A 21,342-nucleotide genomic window follows, 5' to 3' on the forward strand; every position below is an offset into this window, starting at 1 on the left:
GAGCCTGGATGGAGAGCAGAGCCAACTCCCCGTACTCAGGCATGGCAGCATGAGACTGGGCAGGTTCCGCGGTATGCGGAGCTGCGTACTGTGCCACGAGTGGTCCGGCATAGTCCGTTACGTCCTGTGCGAGCACCCCCACGTGTCGTGCGAAGGTGGGCATGCAGCCAGGACGGAGTGTGCCGGCTCAGCGCTCGTGGTCTCCAGTGCCTCTCCTCGGTCCCGGATATCCTGCGCCAGTGTCACGTGCTGTTATGCCAGTACGGGTACACAGCCCTGTACGTCCTGTGCTGATGCCTCACACAGAATGTGTGAAGGTAGGCATTCAGCCAGGACGGGTTGTGGCAGCTCTTCAATCCAGGCCTCCTATCCGTCTCCACAGCCCGGCCCGGCCTGTTCCTGCTCCTCGCACCAAGCCTACGGTGCGCGTCGCCAGCCCGGCCCGGCCTGTTCCTGCCACTCGCACCAAGCCTACGGTGCGCGTCGCCAGCCCGGCCCGGCCTGTTCTTGCTCCTCGCACCAAGCCTACGGTGCGCGTCGACAGCCCGGCCCGGCCTGTTCCTGCCACTCTCACCAAGCCTACGGTGCGCGTCGCCAGCCCGGCCCGGCCTGTTCCTGCCACTCGCACCAAGCCTACGGTGCGCGTCGCCAGCCCGGCCCGGCCTGTTCCTGCCCGTCGCACAAAGCCTACGGTGCGCGTCGCCAGCCCGGCCCGGCCTGTTCCTGCCACTCGCACCAAGCCTACGGTGTGCGTCGCCAGCCCGGCCCGGCCTGTTCCTGCTCCACGCACCAAGCCAGGGGTGCGATCGTCAGCCCGGTCCGGCCCGTTCCTGCTCCACGCACCAAGCCAGGGGTGCGAGTCGTCAGCCCGGTCCGGCCCGTTCCTGCTCCACGCACCAAGCCAGGGTGCGAGTCGTCAGCCCGGTCCGGCCCGTTCCTGCTCCACGCACCAAGCCAGGGGTGCGAGTGCGTCAGCCCGTCCGGCCCGTTCCTGCTCCACGCACCAAGCCAGGGGTGCGCGTCGTCAGCCCGGTCCGGCCCGTTCCTGCTCCACGCACCAAGCCAGGGGTGCGCGTGCGTCAGCCCGGTCCGCCCGTTCCTGCTCCACGCACCAAGCCAGGGGTGCGGCGTCGTCAGCCCGGTCCGGCCCGTTCCTGCTCCACGCACCAAGCCGGGGTGCGGCGTCGTCAGCCCGGTCCGGCCCGTTCCTGCTCCACGCACCAAGCCTGAGGTGCAAGTCGTCCAGCCCGGTCCGGCCCGTTCCTGCTCCACGCACCGAGCCAGGGGTGCGAGTCGTCAGCCGGTCCGGCCCGTTCCTGCTCCACGCACCAAGCCAGGGGTGCGCATCGTCAGCCCGGTCCGGCCCGTTGCTGCTCCACGCACCAAGCCAGGGGTGCGCATCGTCAGCCCGGTCCGGCCCATTCCTGCTCCACGCACCAAGCCAGGGGTGCGCATCGTCAGCCCGGTCCGGCCCATTGCTGCTCCACGCACCAAGCCAGGGGTGCGAGTCGTCAGCCCGGTCCGCCCGTTCCTGCTCCACGCACACAGCCAGGGGTGCGAGTCGTCAGCCCGGTCCGGCCCGTTCCTGCTCCACGCACCAAGCCAGGGGTGCGAGTCGTCAGCCCGGTCCGGCCCGTTGCTGCTCCACGCACCAAGCCAGGGGTGCGCATCGTCAGCCCGGTCCGGCCCGTTGCTGCTCCACGCACCAAGCCAGGGGTGCGCATCGTCAGCCCGGTCCGGCCCGTTCCTGCTCCACGCACCAAGCCAGGGGTGCGCGTCGTCAGTCCGGCACAACCCGTGCCTGGGTCACCGATACCTGGTCAGGTGCCGGTCAGCTGCTCCACACCGGAGCTTAAGCAATCCGCTCCTATGATGTCCAGTCCAGCTCCAGCCAGCGGGGCCAGACCGGACCAGGGCGCTACGGGGGATTATTGGAGGGTGGTGGCGAGCCCGGAGCCGGAACCGCCTCCGAGGAGGAATGCCCACCCAGCCCTCCCCTGGTTTGTTTATGTTTAGGCGCGGTCGCAGTCCGCGCCTTTAGGGGGGGGTACTGTCACACCCTGGCTCTGGGACTCTATATGTTGAGCCAGAGTGTGTATATTCTATGTATTGTATTTCTGTGTTGGCCCGAGTGGTTCCCAATCAGAGGCAACGAGTGTCAGCTGTTGCTGGTTGTCTCTGATTGGGAGCCATATTTATAGAGGCTGTTTTCCCACAATAGTTGTGGGATCTTGTTCCTTTTGGTTTGTACTTTTGGACGTCACGGTATCGTTTATTGTTTTGTTCGAGTGTTTACTCTCTTTAAATAAAGTATGTTCGTTCATCACGCGGCGCCTTGGTCAACTCACTCTAACGATCGTGACAGAAGATCCCACCATACCAGGACCAAGCAGCGTGTCCAGGAGCAGGCGGCCTGGACATGGGAGGAAGCGCCGGGAAAGGAGCTGGAGAGGTTGGCGATGGCCCAGGTGGGCAAATCGTGGTCCTGGGAGGACATGCTCGGGGGCAAAGGGCCATGGGCTAAGATTAAGGCCCTGGAGAGAGAGGAGCAACGGCGTCAACAGTGTCGGTGGTCGGACGGACGAGAGGCAACCCCAGAAATTTTTTAGGGGGGGGCACACGGCATGGGCGACTGGGCAGCAGGAGGCTGCCACAGGGCGAATTGGGAGATTAGGAGAGGAGGCCACCGGGTTTGGGGGGCCAGAAGGCAGGTTGGCGGAGCCTGGATGGAGAGCAGAGCCAACTCCCCGTACTCAGGCATGGCAGCATGAGACTGGGCAGGTTCCGCGGTATGCGGAGCTGCGTACTGTGCCACGAGTGGTCCGGCATAGTCCGGTACGTCCTGTGCGAGCACCCCGCACGTGTCGTGCGAAGGTGGGCATGCAGCCAGGACGGAGTGTGCCGGCTCAGCGCTCGTGGTCTCCAGTGCCTCTCCTCGGTCCCGGATATCCTGCGCCAGTGTCACGTGCTGTTATGCCAGTACGGGTACACAGCCCTGTACGTCCTCTGCTGATGCCTCACACAGAATGTGTGAAGGTAGGCATTCAGCCAGGACGGGTTGTGGCAGCTCTTCAATCCAGGCCTCCTATCCGTCTCCACAGCCCGGCCCGGCCTGTTCCTGCTCCTCGCACCAAGCCTACGGTGCGCGTCGCCAGCCCGGCCCGGCCTGTTCCTGCCACTCGCACCAAGTCTACGGTGCGCGTCGCCGGCCCGGCCTGTTCCTGCTCCTCGCACCAAGCCTACGGTGCGCGTCGCCAGCCCGGCCCGGCCTGTTCCTGCCACTCGCACCAAGCCTACGGTGCGCGTCGCCAGCCCGGCCCGGCCTGTTCCTGCCACTCGCACCAAGCCACGGTGCGCGTCGCCAGCCCGGCCGGCCTGTTCCTGCCCTTCGCACCAAGCCTACGGTGCACGTCGCCAGCCCGGCCCGGCCTGTTCCTGCCACTCGCACCAAGCCTACGGTGCGCGTCGCCAGCCCGGCCCGGCCTGTTCCTGCTCCACGCACCAAGCCAGGGGTGCGCATCGTTAGCCCGGTCCGGCCCGTTCCTGCTCCACGCACCAAGCCAGGGGTGCGAAGTCGTCAGCCCGGTCCGCCCGTTCCTGCTCCACGCACCAAGCCAGGGGTGCGAAGTCGTCAGCCGGTCCGCCCGTTCCTGCTCCACGCACCAAGCCAGGGGTGCGCATCGTCAGCCCGGTCCGGCCCGTTCCTGCTCCACGCACCGGCCAGGGGTGCGCATCGTCAGCCCGTCCGGCCCGTTGCTGCTCACGCACCAAGCCAGGGGTGCGCATCGTCAGCCCGGTCCGGCCCGTTCCTGCTCCACGCACCAAGCCAGGGGTGCGCGTCGTCAGTCCGGCACAACCCGTGCCTGGGTCACCGGTACCTGGTTAGGTGCCGGTCAGCTGCTCCACACCGGAGCTTAAGCAATCCGCTCCTATGATGTCCAGTCCAGCTCCAGCCAGCGGGGCCAGACCGGACCAGGGGCGCTACGGGGGGATTATTGGAGGGTGGTGGGCGAGCCCGGAGCCGGAACCGCCTCCGAAGAGGAATGCCCACCCAGCCCTCCCCTGGTTTGTTTATGTTTAGGCGCGGTTGCAGTCTGCGCCTTTAGGGGGGGGTACTGTCACACCCTGGCTCTGGGACTCTATATGTTGAACCAGGGTGTGTATATTCTATGTATTGTATTTCTGTGTTGGCCCGAGTGGTTCCCAATCAGAGGCAACGAGTGTCAGCTGTTGCTGGTTGTCTCTGATTGGGAGCCATATTTATAGAGGGCTGTTTTCCCACAATAGTTGTGGGATCTTGTTCCAGTTGGTTTGTTCCTTTTGGTTTGTACTTTTGGGACGTCACGGTATCGTTTATTGTTTTGTTCGAGTGTTTACTCTCTTTAAATAAAGTATGTTCGTTCATCACGCTGCGCCTTGGTCAACTCACTCTAAAGATCGTGACAGAAGATCCCACCATACCAGGACCAAGCAGCGTGTCCAGGAGCAGGCGGCCTGGACATGGGAGGAAGCGCCGGGAAAGGAGCTGGCGAGGTTGGCGATGGCCCAGGTGGGCAAATCGTGGTCCTGGGAGGACATGCTCGGGGGCAAAGGGCCATGGGCTACGATTAAGGCCCTGGCGAGAGAGGAGCAACGGCGTCAACAGTGTCGTCGTCGGACGGACGAGAGGCAACCCCAGAAATTTTTTAGGGGGGGGCACACGGCATGGGCGACTGGGCAGCAGGAGGCTGCCACAGGGCGAATTGGGAGATTAGGAGAGGAGGCCACCGGGTTTGGGGGGCCAGAAGGCAGGTTGGCGGAGCCTGGATGGAGAGCAGAGCCAACTCCCCGTACTCAGGCATGGCAGCATGAGACTGGGCAGGTTCCGCGGTATGCGGAGCTGCGTACTGTGCCACGAGTGGTCCGGCATAGTCCGTTACGTCCTGTGCGAGCACCCCCACGTGTCGTGCGAAGGTGGGCATGCAGCCAGGACGGAGTGTGCCGGCTCAGCGCTCGTGGTCTCCAGTGCCTCTCCTCGGTCCCGGATATCCTGCGCCAGTGTCACGTGCTGTTATGCCAGTACGGGTACACAGCCCTGTACGTCCTGTGCTGATGCCTCACACAGAATGTGTGAAGGTAGGCATTCAGCCAGGACGGGTTGTGGCAGCTCTTCAATCCAGGCCTCCTATCCGTCTCCACAGCCCGGCCCGGCCTGTTCCTGCTCCTCGCACCAAGCCTACGGTGCGCTGTCGCCAGCCCGGCCCGGCCTGTTCCTGCCACTCGCACCAAGCCTACGGTGCGCGTCGCCAGCCCGGCCCGGCCTGTTCCTGCTCCTCGCACCAAGCCTACGGTGCGCGTCGACAGCCCGGCCCGGCCTGTTCCTGCCACTCTCACCAAGCCTACGGTGCGCGTCGCCAGCCCGGCCCGGCCTGTTCCTGCCACTCGCACCAAGCCTACGGTGCGCGTCGCCAGCCCGGCCCGGCCTGTTCCTGCCCGTCGCACAAAGCCTACGGTGCGCGTCGCCAGCCCGGCCCGGCCTGTTCCTGCCACTCGCACCAATCTTACGGTGTGCGTCGCCAGCCCGGCCCGGCCTGTTCCTGCTCCACGCACAAAGCCAGGGGTGCGCATCGTCAGCCCTGTCCGGCCCGTTCCTGCTCAACGCACCAAGCCAGGGGTGCGAGTCGTCAGCCCGGTCCGGCCCGTTCCTGCTCCACGCACCAAGCCAGGGGTGCGAGTCGTCAGCCCGGTCCGGCCCGTTCCTGCTCCACGCACCAAGCCAGGGGTGCGAGTCGTCAGCCCGTCCGCCCGTTCCTGCTCCACGCACCAAGCCAGGGGGTGCGCGTCGTCAACCCGGTCCGCCCGTTCCTGCTCCACGCACCAAGCCAGGGGTGCGCGTCGTCAGCCCGGTCCGGCCCGTTCCTGCTCCACGCACTAAGCCAGGGGTGCGCTCGTCAGCCCGGTCCGCCCGTTCCTGCTCCACGCACCAAGCCGGGGTGCGCGTCGTCAGCCCGGTCCGGCCCGTTCCTGCTCCACGCACCAAGCCAGGGGTGCAAGTCGTCAGCCCGGTCCGGCCCGTTCCTGCTCCACGCACCGAGCCAGGGGTGCGAGTCGTCAGCCGGTCCGGCCTGTTCCTGCTCCACGCACCAAGCCAGGGGTGCGCATCGTCAGCCCGGTCCGCCCGTTGCTGCTCCACGCACCAAGCCAGGGGTGCGCATCGTCAGCCCGGTCCGGCCCATTCCTGCTCCACGCACCAAGCCAGGGGTGCGCATCGTCAGCCCGGTCCGGCCCGTTGCTGCTCCACGCACCAAGCCAGGGTTGCGAGTCGTCAGCCCGGTCCGCCCGTTCCTGCTCCACGCACAAGCCAGGGGTGCGAAGTCGTCAGCCCGGTCCGGCCCGTTCCTGCTCCACGCACCAAGCCAGGGGTGCGAGTCGTCAGCCCGGTCCGGCCCGTTCCTGCTCCACGCACCAAGCCAGGGGTGCGAGTCGTCAGCCCGGTCCGGCCCGTTCCTGCTCCACGCACCAAGCCAGGGGTGCGCGTCGTCAGCCCGGTCCGGCCCGTTCCTGCTCCACGCACCAAGCCGGGGTGCGCGTCGTCAGCCCGGTCCGGCCCGTTCCTGCTCCACGCACCAAGCCAGGGGTGCGAGTCGTCAGCCCGGTCCGGCCCGTTCCTGCTCCACGCACCGAGCCAGGGGTGCGAGTCGTCAGCCGGACCGGCCCGTTCCTGCTCCACGCACCAAGCCAGGGGTGCGCATCGTCAGCCCGGTCCGGCCCGTTGCTGCTCCACGCACCAAGCCAGGGGTGCGCATCGTCAGCCCGGTCCGGCCCATTCCTGCTCCACGCACCAAGCCAGGGGTGCGCATCGTCAGCCCGGTCCGGCCCGTTGCTGCTCCACGCACCAAGCCAGGGGTGCGCATCATCAGCCCGGTCCGGCCCGTTCCTGCTCCACGCACCAAGCCAGGGGTGCGCGTCGTCAGTCCGGCACAACCCGTGCCTGGGTCACCGGTGCCTGGTCAGGTGCCGGTCAGCTGCTCCACACCGGAGCTTAAGCAATCCGCTCCTATGATGTCCAGTCCAGCTCCAGCCAGCGGGGCCAGACCGGACCAGGGGCGCTACGGGGGGATTATTGGAGGGTGGTGGGCGAGCCCGGAGCCGGAACCGCCTCCGAGGAGGAATGCCCACCCAGCCCTCCCCTGGTTTGTTTATGTTTAGGCGCGGTCGCAGTCCGCGCCTTTAGGGGGGGGTACTGTCACACCCTGGCTCTGGGACTCTATATGTTGAGCCAGGGTGTGTATATTCTATGTATTGTATTTCTGTGTTGGCCCGAGTGGTTCCCAATCAGAGGCAACGAGTGTCAGCTGTTGCTGGTTGTCTCTGATTGGGAGCCATATTTATAGAGGCTGTTTTCCCACAATAGTTGTGGGATCTTGTTCCAGTTGGTTTGTTCCTTTTGGTTTGTACTTTTGGACGTCACGGTATCGTTTATTGTTTTGTTCGAGTGTTTACTCTCTTTAAATAAAGTATGTTCGTTCATCACGCGGCGCCTTGGTCAACTCACTCTAACGATCGTGACAGAAGATCCCACCATACCAGGACCAAGCAGCGTGTCCAGGAGCAGGCGGCCTGGACATGGGAGGAAGCGCCGGGAAAGGAGCTGGAGAGGTTGGCGATGGCCCAGGTGGGCAAATCGTGGTCCTGGGAGGACATGCTCGGGGGCAAAGGGCCATGGGCTAAGATTAAGGCCCTGGCGAGAGAGGAGCAACGGCGTCAACAGTGTCGTCGTCGGACGGACGAGAGGCAACCCCAGAAATTTTTTAGGGGGGGGCACACGGCATGGGCGACTGGGCAGCAGGAGGCTGCCACAGGGCGAATTGGGAGATTAGGAGAGGAGGCCACCGGGTTTGGGGGGCCAGAAGGCAGGTTGGCGGAGCCTGGATGGAGAGCAGAGCCAACTCCCGTACTCAGGCATGGCAGCATGAGACTGGGCAGGTTCCGCGGTATGCGGAGCTGCGTACTGTGCCACGAGTGGTCCGGCATAGTCCGGTACGTCCTGTGCGAGCACCCCGCACGTGTCGTGCGAAGGTGGGCATGCAGCCAGGACGGAGTGTGCCGGATCAGCGCTCGTGGTCTCCAGTGCCTCTCCTCGGTCCCGGATATCCTGCGCCAGTGTCACATGCTGTTATGCCAGTACGGGTACACAGCCCTGTACGTCCTGTGCTGATGCCTCACACAGAATGTGTGAAGGTAGGCATTCAGCCAGGACGGGTTGTGGCAGCTCTTCAATCCAGGCCTCCTATCCGTCTCCACAGCCCGGCCCGGCCTGTTCCTGCTCCTCGCACCAAGCCTACGGTGCGCGTCGCCAGCCCGGCCCGGCCTGTTCCTGCCACTCGCACCAAGCGTACGGTGCGCGTCGCCAGCCCGGCCCGGCCTGTTCCTGCTCCTCGCACCAAGCCTACGGTGCGCGTCGCCAGCCCGGCCCGGCCTGTTCCTGCCACTCGCACCAAGCCTACGGTGCGCGTCGCCAGCCCGGCCCGGCCTGTTCCTGCCACTCGCACCAAGCCTACGGTGCGCGTCGCCAGCCCGGCCGGCCTGTTCCTGCCCTTCGCACCAAGCCTACGGTGCGCGTCGCCAGCCCGGCCCGGCCTGTTCCTGCCACTCGCACCAAGCCTACGGTGTGCGTCGCCAGCCCGGCCCGGCCTGTTCCTGCTCCACGCACCAAGCCAGGGGTGCGCATCGTCAGCCCGGTCCGGCCCGTTCCTGCTCCACGCACCAAGCCAGGGGTGCAAGTCGTCAGCCCGGTCCGGCCCGTTCCTGCTCCACGCACCAAGCCAGGGGTGCGAGTCGTCAGCCCGGTCCGGCCCGTTCCTGCTCCACGCACCAAGCCAGGGGTGCGCATCGTCAGCCCGGTCCGGCCCGTTCCTGCTCCACGCACCGAGCCAGGGGTGCGAGTCGTCAGCCGGTCCGGCCCGTTCCTGCTCCACGCACCAAGCCGGGGGTGCGCGTCGTCAGCCCGGTCCGGCCCGTTCCTGCTCCACGCACAAGCCAGGGGTGCGAGTCGTCAGCCCGGGTCCGGCCCGTTCCTGCTCCACGCACCGACCAGGGGGTGCGAGTCGTCAGCCGGTCCGCCCGTTCCTGCTCCACGCACCAAGCCAGGGGTGCGCATCGTCAGCCCGGTCCGGCCCGTTGCTGCTCCACGCACCAAGCCAGGTGTGCGCATCGTCAGCCCGGTCCGGCCCGTTCCTGCTCCACGCACCAAGCCGGGGGTGCGCGTCGTCAGCCCGGTCCGGCCCGTTCCTGCTCCACGCACCAAGCCAGGGGTGCGAGTCGTCAGCCCGGTCCGGCCCGTTCCTGCTCCACGCACCGAGCCAGGGGTGCGAGTCGTCAGCCGGTCCGGCCCGTTCCTGCTCCACGCACCGAGCCAGGGGTGCGCATCGTCAGCCCGGTCCGGCCCGTTGCTGCTCCACGCACCAAGCCAGGGGTGCGCATCGTCAGCCCGGTCCGGCCCATTCCTGCTCCACGCACCAAGCCAGGGGTGCGCATCGTCAGCCCGGTCCGGCCCGTTGCTGCTCCACGCACCAAGCCAGGGGTGCGCATCGTCAGCCTGGTCCGGCCCGTTGCTGCTCCACGCACCAAGCCAGGGGTGCGCGTCGTCAGTCCGGCACAAATCAAATCAAATCAAATCAAATTTTATTGGTCACATGCGCCGAATACAACAGGTGCAGACATTACAGTGAAATGCTTACTTACAGCCCTTAACCAACAGTGCATTTATTTTAAACAAAAAAAAGTAAGAATAAAACAACAACAAAAAAAGTGTTGAGAAAAAAAGAGCAGAAGTAAAATTAAGTGACAGTAGGGAGGCTATATATACAGTAAAATAAAGTGACAGTAGGGAGGCTATATATACAGGGGGGTACCGTTGCAGAGTCAATGTGCGGGGGCACCGGCTAGTTGAGGTAGTTGAGGTAATATGTACATGTGGGTAGAGTTAAAGTGACTATGCATAAATACTTAACAGAGTAGCAGCAGCGTAAAAAGGATGGGGTGGGGGGGCAGTGCAAATAGTCCGGGTAGCCATGATTAGCTGTTCAGGAGTCTTATGGCTTGGGGGTAGAAGCTGTTGAGAAGTCTTTTGGACCTAGACTTGGCACTCCGGTACCGCTTGCCGTGCGGTAGCAGAGAGAACAGTCTATGACTAGGGTGGCTGGAGTCTTTGACAATTTTGAGGGCCTTCCTCTGACACCGCCTGGTATAGAGGTCCTGGATGGCAGGGAGCTTTGCCCCAGTGATGTACTGGGCCGTACGCACTACCCTCTGTAGTGCCTTGCGGTCAGAGGCCAAGCAGTTGCCATACCAGGCGGTGATGCAACCAGTCAGGATGCTCTCGATGGTGCAGCTGTAGAATTTTTGAGGATCTGAGGACCCATGCCAAATCTTTTTAGTCTCCTGAGGGGGAATAGGCTTTGTCGTGCCCTCTTCACGACTGTCTTGGTGTGTTTGGACCATGATAGTTCGTTGGTGATGTGGACACCAAGGAACTTGAAGCTCTCAACCTGTTCCACTACAGCCCCGTCGATGTGAATGGGGGCGTGCTCAGTCCTCTTTTTTTTCCTGTAGTCCACAATCATCTCCTTTGTCTTGGTCACGTTGAGGGAGAGGTTGTTGTCCTGGCACCACACGGCCAGATCTCTGACCTCCTCCCTATAGGCTGTCTCATCGTTGTCGGTGATCAGGCCTACCACTGTTGTGTCGTCGGCAAACTTAATGATGGTGTTGGAGTCGTGCCTGGGTCACCGGTGCCTGGTCAGGTGCCGGTCAGCTGCTCCACACCGGAGCTTAAGCAATCCGCTCCTATGATGTCCAGTCCAGCTCCAGCCAGCGGGGCCAGACCGGACCAGGGGCGCTACGGGGGGATTATTGGAGGGTGGTGGGCGAGCCCGGAGCCGGAACCGCCTCCGAGGAGGAATGTCCACCCAGCCCTCCCCTGGTTTGTTTATGTTTAGGCGCGGTCGCAGTCCGCGCCTTTAGGGGGGGGTACTGTCACACCCTGGCTCTGGGACTCTATATGTTGAGCCAGGGTGTGTATATTCTATGTATTGTATTTCTGTGTTGGCCCGAGTGGTTCCCAATCAGAGGCAACGAGTGTCAGCTGTTGCTGGTTGTCTCTGATTGGGAGCCATATTTATAGAGGCTGTTTTCCCACAATAGTTGTGGGATCTTGTTCCAGTTGGTTTGTTCCTTTTGGTTTGTACTTTTGGACGTCACGGTATCGTTTATTGTTTTGTTCGAGTGTTTACTCTCTTTAAATAAAGTATGTTCGTTCATCACGCTGCGCCTTGGTCAACTCACTCTAACGATCGTGACATCAATGTACCTTGATTGTCATTGGCCTGTTCTTGTGACTCATTGTAAATGACTCAGACGTGTTTTGAGTTGGTGGTTTTGTCCTCCAGAAGCCCCTATCCTGGTGCTCTCCTGGACAGATGAGTTCTTATCCATGACACTCAGAGTAAGTCAGGAACAATGGGCCATGACGCTGAGTCAGACCAAGCAACATTCACCTGCAGCACAGAAACACTCTGATCCCCTCCACTGATAATCACATGTCCCCCTTGCTCTAGCAGAGCCTGTCTTAATTTGACATCTCAGATACAAAAAGGGTAGTGGGTACTATACATTTTTAATGTCCCAGTGTAGTCAAAGTTCTGTTTTCCTGTGTTTCGTGTCATATTGTACAACAGCTGATGAAACTAACTGTAAAAGGGTGAAAATATTTGATCAGTGTCATTTCCTGTTAGTTGCTGGTTGTTTTTGCCTGCCTGGTGACATCACCAGGCGGTATAAATTAATAGACCAATAACAAAGAGATATCCAAACATCTCTGCCAATAACAGCTCGTTTTCAGGTTACATATCCCTCCCATTAGGCTCCTCCAATTAGGGCCCTCACTTAGACCACTCCCAGACAGTCCTAGCAAAATTCCTGCTTGAGATGCCTTTTTGTGCTAAAAAGCTATTTTTGTTTCTTCATTTCTATGGAAAACTATTACAGTAAGGTACTTAATCGTTACCCAGAAATGATTTGATATTGAGATAAAATGGCTGCATTGGGCCTTTAAGCAAACATGAAGAGGCGAAAATTATATTCAACATTAAAATCAGAGCATTTTCAAAGAACAATACAAGGTAGTTGTCATTCACAATATTTACAGTATAACTCAGATGGAACTGCAAGAGCCACTCAACCAGACTGAAATTAAATAGTTTATGGATAAACAGGATTAACTTTAATCCAAATGAAGAGTTTGACTTTTTCACATTGTTTTTAAAGGTCAGGCAGTTTAAGAATGTTTAAAAACTCAATCAACTTTCATTACGTTTTTGATAGAGCCATCGACTGAATGACTACCGACATGCTCTTTAAGGAAGCACCCCTCCTCCATATCATTGAATAGGTAATAAAGCTTTTTCCATTTGGAGATTGGAAAGATTCCATTAAAAAAATGAAATCTACGTCACTTATCAAATTACTTAATATCTTGTAGATTGAAATAATTATTTTTACTGTGTTAGAAAAATAATCCCCCACTAAAGCAAAAAATTAGTGAGGAACACTGCAACAAAGTCAAGTTTTAGCTATAACAGTAGCCAGACAAACTGAAAAAGAAATGAGGACAACATCCTCCAAACAGTGTTGATAAGATGACATGGTCTGGGGCTGTATGAGGAAGGGTATGTTTACAGTAGCACAACTCCAGTGTCGACAGAGGTCTGATCCAGTTCAGATAACCAGAGCCTTTATCTGGAGGTTTGAAGCGGCCATGCCAATAACCTGTCTGAGACCGATAACTAACTCACTGACCTTGGGGATCCTCCTCAGGCAACCCAACCAACATGTAACATACAGTGGTATTCAACTGGTAACTCCCATATCAACTATAGGGATCAAGTCCCTATAAAATGAATAATAACATAAATAGTAACCTGTTTACAAATAATGTGTAACTGTAGGGTTATAAAAGTGTAATACTTACATGGTCAGTATTACGTTTCACTATACAATGTGGAATTTACATTGAACAAAAATATAAACGCAACATGTAAAGAGTTGGCCCAATGATTCATGAACTGAAATAAAATAACCCAGAAATGTTCCATACGCACAAAAAGCTTATTTCTCTCAAATTTTGTGCACAAATTTGTTTTACATCCCTGTTAGTGAGCATTTCTCCTTTGCCAAGATAATCCATCCACCTGACAGGTGTGGCATATCAAGAAGCTGATTAAACAGCATGATCACACAACACAATGCCACAGATGTCTCAAGTTTTGAGGGAGCGTGCAATTGGCATGCTGATTGCGGGAATGTCCACCAGAGCTGTTGCCAGATAATTGAATGTTAATTTCTCTACTATAAGCCGTCTCCAACGTCGTTTTAGAGAATTTGGCAGAACATCCAGCCGGCCTCACAACCGCAAACCACGTGTAACCACGCCAGCCCCGGACCACCACATTCGGCTTCTTCACCTGCGGGATCATCTGAGACCAGCCACCCGGACAGCTGATGAAACTGTGGTTTTGTACAACTGATGAATTTCTGCACAAACTGTCATTAACCGTCTCAGGGAAGCTCATCTGCGTCATCTCGTCGTCCTCACCAGGGTCTTGACCTGACTGCATTTTGGCGTCGTAACCGACTTCAGTGGGCAAATGCTCACCTTCGATGGCCACTGGCACACTGGAGAAGTGTGCTCTTCACGGATGAATCCTGGTTTCAACTGTACCGGGCAGATGGCAGCGGTTTGCTGATGTCAACATTGTGAACAGAGTGCCACATGGTGGTGGGGTTTGGTATGGGCAGGCATAAGCTACGGACAAGAAACACAATTGCATTTTATCTATGGCAGTTTGAATGCACAGAGATACTGTGACGAGATCCTGAGGTCCATTGTCGTGCCATTCATCCACCACCATCACCTCATGTTTCAGCATGATAATGCACGGCCCTATATCGTAAGGATCTGTACACAATTCCTGAAAATGTCCCAGTTTTTCCATGGCCTGCATACTCAACAGACATGTCACCCATTGAGCATGTTTGGGATGCTCTGGATCGACGTGTACGACAGCGTGTTCCAGTTACCGCCAATATCCAGCAACTACGCACAGCCATTGAAGAGGAGTGGGACAACATTCCACAGGCCACAATCAAAAGCCTGACCAACTCTATGTGAAGGAGATGTGTCGCGCTGCATGAGGCAAATGGTCACACCAGATACTAACTGGTTTTCTGCTCCATGCCCCTACTTTTTTAAAAAGGTATCTGTGACCAACAGATACATATCTGTATTCCCAGTTACAGTTGAAGTCAGAAGTTTACATACACTTAGGTTGGAGTCATTAAAACTCGTTTTTCAACCACTCCACAAATTTCTTGTTAACAAACTATAGTTTTGGCAAGTCGGTTAGGACATATACTTTGTGCATGACACAAGTAATTTTTCCAACAATTGTTTACAGACAGATTATTTCACTTATAATTCACTGTATCACAATTCCAGTGGGTCAGAAGTTTACATACACTAAGTTGACTGTGCCTTTAAACAGCTTGGAATATTCCAGAAAATGATGTCATGGCTTTAGAAGCTTCTGATAGGCTAATTGACATCATTTGAGTCAATTGGAGGTGTACCTGTGGATGTATTTCAAGGCCTACGTTCAAACACAGTGCCTCTTTGCTTGACATCATGGGAAAATCAAAAGAAATCAGCCAAGACCTCAGAAAAATAATTGTAGACCTCCACAAGTCTGGTTCATCCTTGGGAGCAATTTCCAAACACCTGAAGGTACCACGTTCATCTGTACAAACAATTGTACTGTCACGCCCTGACTCATGGGACTCTTGTATGGTGAGTCAGGGTGTGGACGTTCTAGGTTTTTTATTTCTATGTTTGGCCGGGTGTGATTCCCAATCAGAGACAGCTGTCGCTCGTTGTCTCTGATTGGGGATCATACTTAGGCAGCCTGTTTGCATTCATTAGTTGTGGGATCTTGTTCCGTGTTTGAGGCTTGTATTGTGTTTAGCCTTAGGACTTCACGTTTCGTTGGTTTGTTCGTGTGTTTATCGGTGTAATAAACATGTATGCATTTCACACTGCGCCTTGGTCTGACCCGTCCTTAAACGAACGTGACAAGTACGCAAGTATAAACACCATGGGACCCCGCAGCCGTCATACCGCTCACGAAGGAGACGCATTCTGTCTCCTAGAGATGAACGTACTTTGGTGCGAAAAGTGCAAATCAGTCCCAGAACAACAGCACAGGACCTTGTGAAGATGCTGGAGGAAACAGGTACAAAAGTATCTATATCCACAGTAAAATGAGTCCTATATCGACATAACCTGAAAGGCCGCTCAGCAAGGAAGAAGCCACTGCTCCAAAACCGGCATAAAAAAGCCAGACTACGGTTTGCAACTGCACATGGGGACAAAGATCATACTTTTTGGAGAAATGTCCTCTGGTCTGATGAAACAAAAATAGAACTGTTTGGCCATAATGACCATCATTATGTTTGGAGGAAATAGGGGGGGCTTGCAAGCCGAAGAACACCATCCCAATCGTGAAGCACGAGGGTGGCAGCATCATGCTGTGGGGGTGCTTTGCTGCAGGAGGGACTGGTGCACTTCACAAAATAGATGGCATCATGAGGAAGGAAAATTATGTGGATATATTGAAGCAACATCTCAAGACATCAGTCAGGAAGTTAAAGCTTGGTCGCAAATGGGTCTTCCAAATGGACAATGATCCCAAGCATACTTCCAAAGTTGTGAAAAAATGGCTTAAGGACAACAAAGTGAAGGTATTGGAGTGGCCATCACAAAGCCCTGACCTCAATCCTATAGAAAATTTGTGGGCAGAACTGAAAAAGTGTGTGCGAGCAAGGAGGCCTACAAACCTGACTCAGTTACACCATCTCTGTCAGGAGGAATGGGCCAAAAAAGGTTACCCAAAACGTTTGACCCAAGTTAAACAATTTAAAGGCAATGCTACCAAATACTAATTGAGTGTATGTAAACTTCTGACCCACTGGGAATGTGATGAAAGAAATACTTTTCTCTACTATTATTCTGACATTTCACATTCTTAAAATAAATTGGTGATCCTAACTGACCTAAGACAGGGAATTTTTACTAGGATTCAATGTCAGGAATTGTGAAAAACTGAGTTTAAATATATTTGGCTAAGGTGTATGTAAACTTCCGACTTCAACTGTATGTGAAATCCATAGATTAGGGCCTAATTTATTTATTTCAATTGACTGATTTCCTTATAAACTGTCACTCAGTAAAATCTTTGAAATGATTGCATGTTGCGTTTATATTTTTGTTCAGTGTAGTTTCGCTATACATGTTTTCATAGTCTAACAATAAGATGTCAAAAGCTTCCACTGTACAGGTGCTGCTCGTTTTTCATCGGTGTTTGCTCACCCTAGAGTTGGTTGCTATTCTTTTAAGTGTGTTTTTTGTTCATGTTTCCTTCTTGTAGTGCTCATCGGTCGGTCAACGTGGCACACGCAAGGCAGAGCAGGTCTGGGTTCTGCATCTGTGTTACGTTGACTTGCTCTGCACGGGATGCTGTCAAAGGAGTTGATTCAACCAAGCATCCCTTGCTTATGTTGTTGAGTTATGTTGTTGAGACACTCACAACAGGTTTTCCACTCTAAAGGATACCATGATATATGGAGTCAAAGAATCTAAGGTGGAATGATGCTTATGGTTTCTCATTATTATGCCAATGTGAAGTGAAATTTAAAGAGATGCTCTAAATGAAAGAATAACTGTAAAACTGATGACTAAATCCCCATTCAAGTGCTCAAATAAGTGGTCTCCCATCATCTCTAGCATGCTATATTTTGTGAACAAGGCCCTTGGAGCACACAGGTAGTTTTGATGGATTAGAAATCTGACAGTATCTATCAGTGTGTCTCTTGCAACATGGTGTAAAAGAACATGCCTATCAAGATAAAGGAGCTTGTTGACAGCCATAGCTGAAGGTTAGAACAAAACTCAGCAAAAAAAGAAATGTCCTCTCACTGTCAACTGCATTTATTTTCAGCAAACTTAACATGTGTAAATATTTGTATGAACATAACAAGATTCAACAACTGAGACATAAACTGAACAAGTTCCACAGACATGTGACTAACAGAAATTGAATAATGTGTCCCTGAACAAAGGGGGGTCAAAATCAAAAGTAACAGTCAGTATCTGGTGTGTCCACCAGCTGCATTAAGGACTGCAGTGTATCTCCTCCTCATGGGCTGCACCATATTTGCCAGTTCTTGCTGTGAGATGTTACCCCACTCTTCCACCAAAGCACCTGCAAGTTCCTGGACATTTCTGGGGGGAATGGCCCTAGCCCTCACCCTCCGATCCAACAGTTCCCAGACGTGCTCAATGGGATTGAGATCTGGCCTCTTCGCTGGCCATGGCAGAACCCTGACATTCCTGTCTTGCAGGAAATCACGCACAGAACGAGCAGTATGGCTGGTGGCATTGTCATGCTGGAGGGTCATGTCAGGATGAGCCTGCAGGAAGGGTACCACATGAGGGAGGAGGATGTCTTCCCTGTAACGCACAGCATTGAGATTGCCTGCAATGACAACAAGCTCAGTCCGATGATGCTGTGACACACCACCCCAGACCATGACGGACCCTCCACCTCCAAATCGATCCCGCTCCAGAGTACAGGCCTCAGGGTAGGGCTCATTCCTTCGACGATAAACGCGAATCCGACCATCACCCCTGGTGAGACAAAACTGCGTCTCGTCAGTGAAGAGCACTTTTTGCCAGTCCTGTCTGGTCCAGCAACAGTGGGTTTGTGCCCATAGGCAACGTTGTTGCCGGTGATGTCTGGTGAGGACCTGCCTTACAACAGGCCTACAAGCCCTCAGTCCAGCCTCTCTCAACCTATTGCGGACAGTCTGAGCACTGATGGAGGGATTGTGCGTTCCTGATGTAACTCAGGCAGTTGTTCTTGCCATCCTGTACCTGTCCCGCAGGTGTGATGTTCGGATGTACCGATCCTGTGCAGGTGTTGTTACACGTGGTCTGCCACTGCGAGGATGATCAGCTGTCCGTCCTGTCTCCCTGTAGCATTGTCTTAGGCGTCTCATAGTATGGACATTGCAATTTATTGCCCTGGACACATCTGCAGTCCTCATGCCTCCTTGCAGCATGCCTAAGGCACGTTCACGCAGATGAGCAGGGACCCTGGGCATCTTTCTTTTGGTGTTTTTCAGAGTCAGTAGAAAGGCCTCTTTAGTGTCCTAAGTTTTCATAACTGTGACCTTCATTGCCTACCGTCTGTAAGCTGTTAGTGTCTTAACGACCGTTCCACAGGTGCATGTTCATTAATTGTTTATGGTTCATTGAACAAGCATGGGAAACAGTGTTTAAACCCTTTACAATGAAGATCTGTGAAGTAATTTGGATTTGTACAAATTATCTTTGAAAGACAGGGTCCTGAAAAAGGGACGTTTCTTTTTTTGCTGAGTTTATAATAACCCCACGTGCTATTGTGTAGCCTGCACTTCCAGGAGCTGTGAGGGACATGGTACATTGATTTACAAACACAGTAGAGTAAAACAACCTCCTCCTTGTTTGTCTCTCTTCCTCTACATCGTATTTCTTTGCGCTCAGACAGAGGGAGTGTCTCTCCGCCACCGGTACAAACTGTCTTTTCCAATGTCAAAGATGAGGGGTTGAAAGGGGGGATGTCTCAATGCACCTTCCCACACAGAGAGGATCATAAACCCCCATCATAACATGGAGCCATTAAAGCATATAAACATTGCAGTGAGTACCATGAGTCCATAGTTGCCATACTGTAGAAAGAGGAACTGCATGGGAACAGAGGGACACCACATTGTTTTAATACTCATGCCTGTGATATCAATAATGAGGAAATAAATGTTTCTTTGAAGTGGTAAGTATATCTATAATGACTAAAGTGAAAAAATAATAAACATAACTTAATAAATTGATTTAATAAAGCTGCATACAAACATGGTCTCTTTTTTGCTTTCTTGAATAAGGCAGCTCCAAAATACAGGTGTTTCAGCCTAGCTCAGTGCTTTCAATGGTGGTGGGGCAGCCAGCTGAAAATATGGAGCGTAGGGGTTGGTAATATTCTCTAGTGATATCTACCATAGCTTTGATTGGACTGATCATGTCAACATCATACCTTCAAAATCTTAAGCTAGCAAGCTAGACAAGCAGTCATCATCATGCATCAAGTCGGCAATCTACTGGCAAATCCTTTTCAATCCTTGTCATATGAAGAGAAACTATAGATAAAACGTATCAGTGCTCATCGGCCATTGGACATAAACATTACACAACAAGTTGAAAATCGCAAATTCAACAATTAGTGCTAATGCGCCACTGCAGCCCCGGGTTCGATCCCAGGCTGTGTCACAGCCGGATGTGACCGGGAGACCCATAAGGCGCGCACAATTGGCCCAGTGTCGTCCAGGTTAGGGGAGTGTTTGGCCGGCCGGAATGTCCTTGGCTCATCGCGCTCTAGCGACTCCTTGTGGTGTCCCGGGCACCTGCAAGCTGACTTCGGTCGTCAGTTCGACAGTGTTTCCTCCGACACACTGGTGTGGCTGGTTAAGTGAGCAGTGTGTCAAGAAGCAGTGCTGCTTGGCTCTTGACCTTCGCCGAGTCCGTAGGGGAGTTGCAGCTATGAGACAAGATCGTAACAACCAACTGGATATCACGAAAAAGGGGGTAACGCCATGGGCCAGAAAAGTTTGAATACATTACCCATGCTGTCAATCCAGCATGACTTCTGCCGCGGTCAAAACAACTGGAAACTCGGAACTGGGAAATCTCAGACTTCAGTGAGTTCAAGACAACTGGGAACTCGGATAAAACTAGCTCCGACTGGGAAAATACGGGAAAATAATTTTGAACAGTCATCCAACTCGGAATTCCAAGTCGGGATTTCGGGCCTCTTTCTAGAGGCCACAAGAAGGACCGCCGCGCCACCTTCCTGTTCAATTGAACACAGCACAACAAGGTGAGTCCAAAAATGTATTGTATGCTGCTGCCTAAATTATGTAATATGCCAGGGAGATATGTATACTGTAGCCAAGAAATGAATACTAAGTGTATGTTCTGACTTTCAGTTTGTGGGCACCGTTTGTAAACATTATAGTGCAATGAATGTATTGTTTGGTGTTGTGTAGTGGCTTTGCTGGCATGCATCCCAAATATATATATTTTTTTGCGTCACCAAGATTTACATGCTAAAATCGCAACTGGTCTGTCCTATCTCCCCATGAATCTGATTGGCCCTTAAGATCCAGCACATAGCGAGGTCGTGACGCCATCATGCTGCTCTTCATGGTACCCACTCATACTTTGGAAAACAAAGAGATTACTTCCTTTAAAGACAGGGAAAACCCGAACTCCACCACAAACACAGGCATTGTCAGTGCTCCAATATGCCGTGACTGGCTAACAAATTTGCTGGAGCTGAGAGTGGTTTAAATCAGCCCAGATTGTTGCACAAGGGAAGATTCATAGACTTCCCAGGACAGCGGTGAAACTGGATCCCTGATGTACTTACCATGGTACCAGCACAGCTCTTTTTCTCCCATCAGCAGATATACTCTTGCATTGATGGTTGTCATTGAAAGATGGTTGTCATTGATTGTATGCCGTCCTCATTATATTATGTGTGAGTGGTTGGTGAATACATTCATAACAATGATACATCACAATACGCTATAAAAGTTACGCTACATTTTCCAGGAAGTAGCCTTGTCGAACTTCACGCTTTTTGAATGGTCTTCAATGGGCAAAAATGTACCGCAATGGTCTTAAGCAAAAAAACTTAAAAGGCATCTGGCAGAAGTAAATTCATCCACAAACAATTTTATATACATCTTAAATGACCACATTTTCACGCATTTGATGATATAATCGTCAAGCCCATTCAAAAGATCAGGGGACTGCCCCCGGAAGTATGTTGTAATGCCGCATCACTTTCATAGCCTATACTAAGCAAAAAGTTATTTTAGATATTCAAGTCACAACAGCTATAAAAGGTCAAAGCGTAGGTAATGAAGAGACGAAATTAGGTGATTTCAAAATGATTTCAGAAAACATAAAAAGGCATATAAGTCAATTTTATACCCTATCAATTGCAACAATTAAACATGGTGAATTTTTTACAAACTCTCACCATAAAATATTAACACCCTATCATAATTTCATAAATATAGACCTGGCTACAACTCTCTAACAACACACTCATGTGAGCAGTCTGCTTTGAGGTGGCTATCCATTATGAACAT

The sequence above is a fragment of the Coregonus clupeaformis genome, chromosome 18 (assembly GCF_020615455.1).
Source record: "Coregonus clupeaformis isolate EN_2021a chromosome 18, ASM2061545v1, whole genome shotgun sequence".
Lineage (NCBI taxonomy): Eukaryota > Metazoa > Chordata > Actinopteri > Salmoniformes > Salmonidae > Coregonus > Coregonus clupeaformis.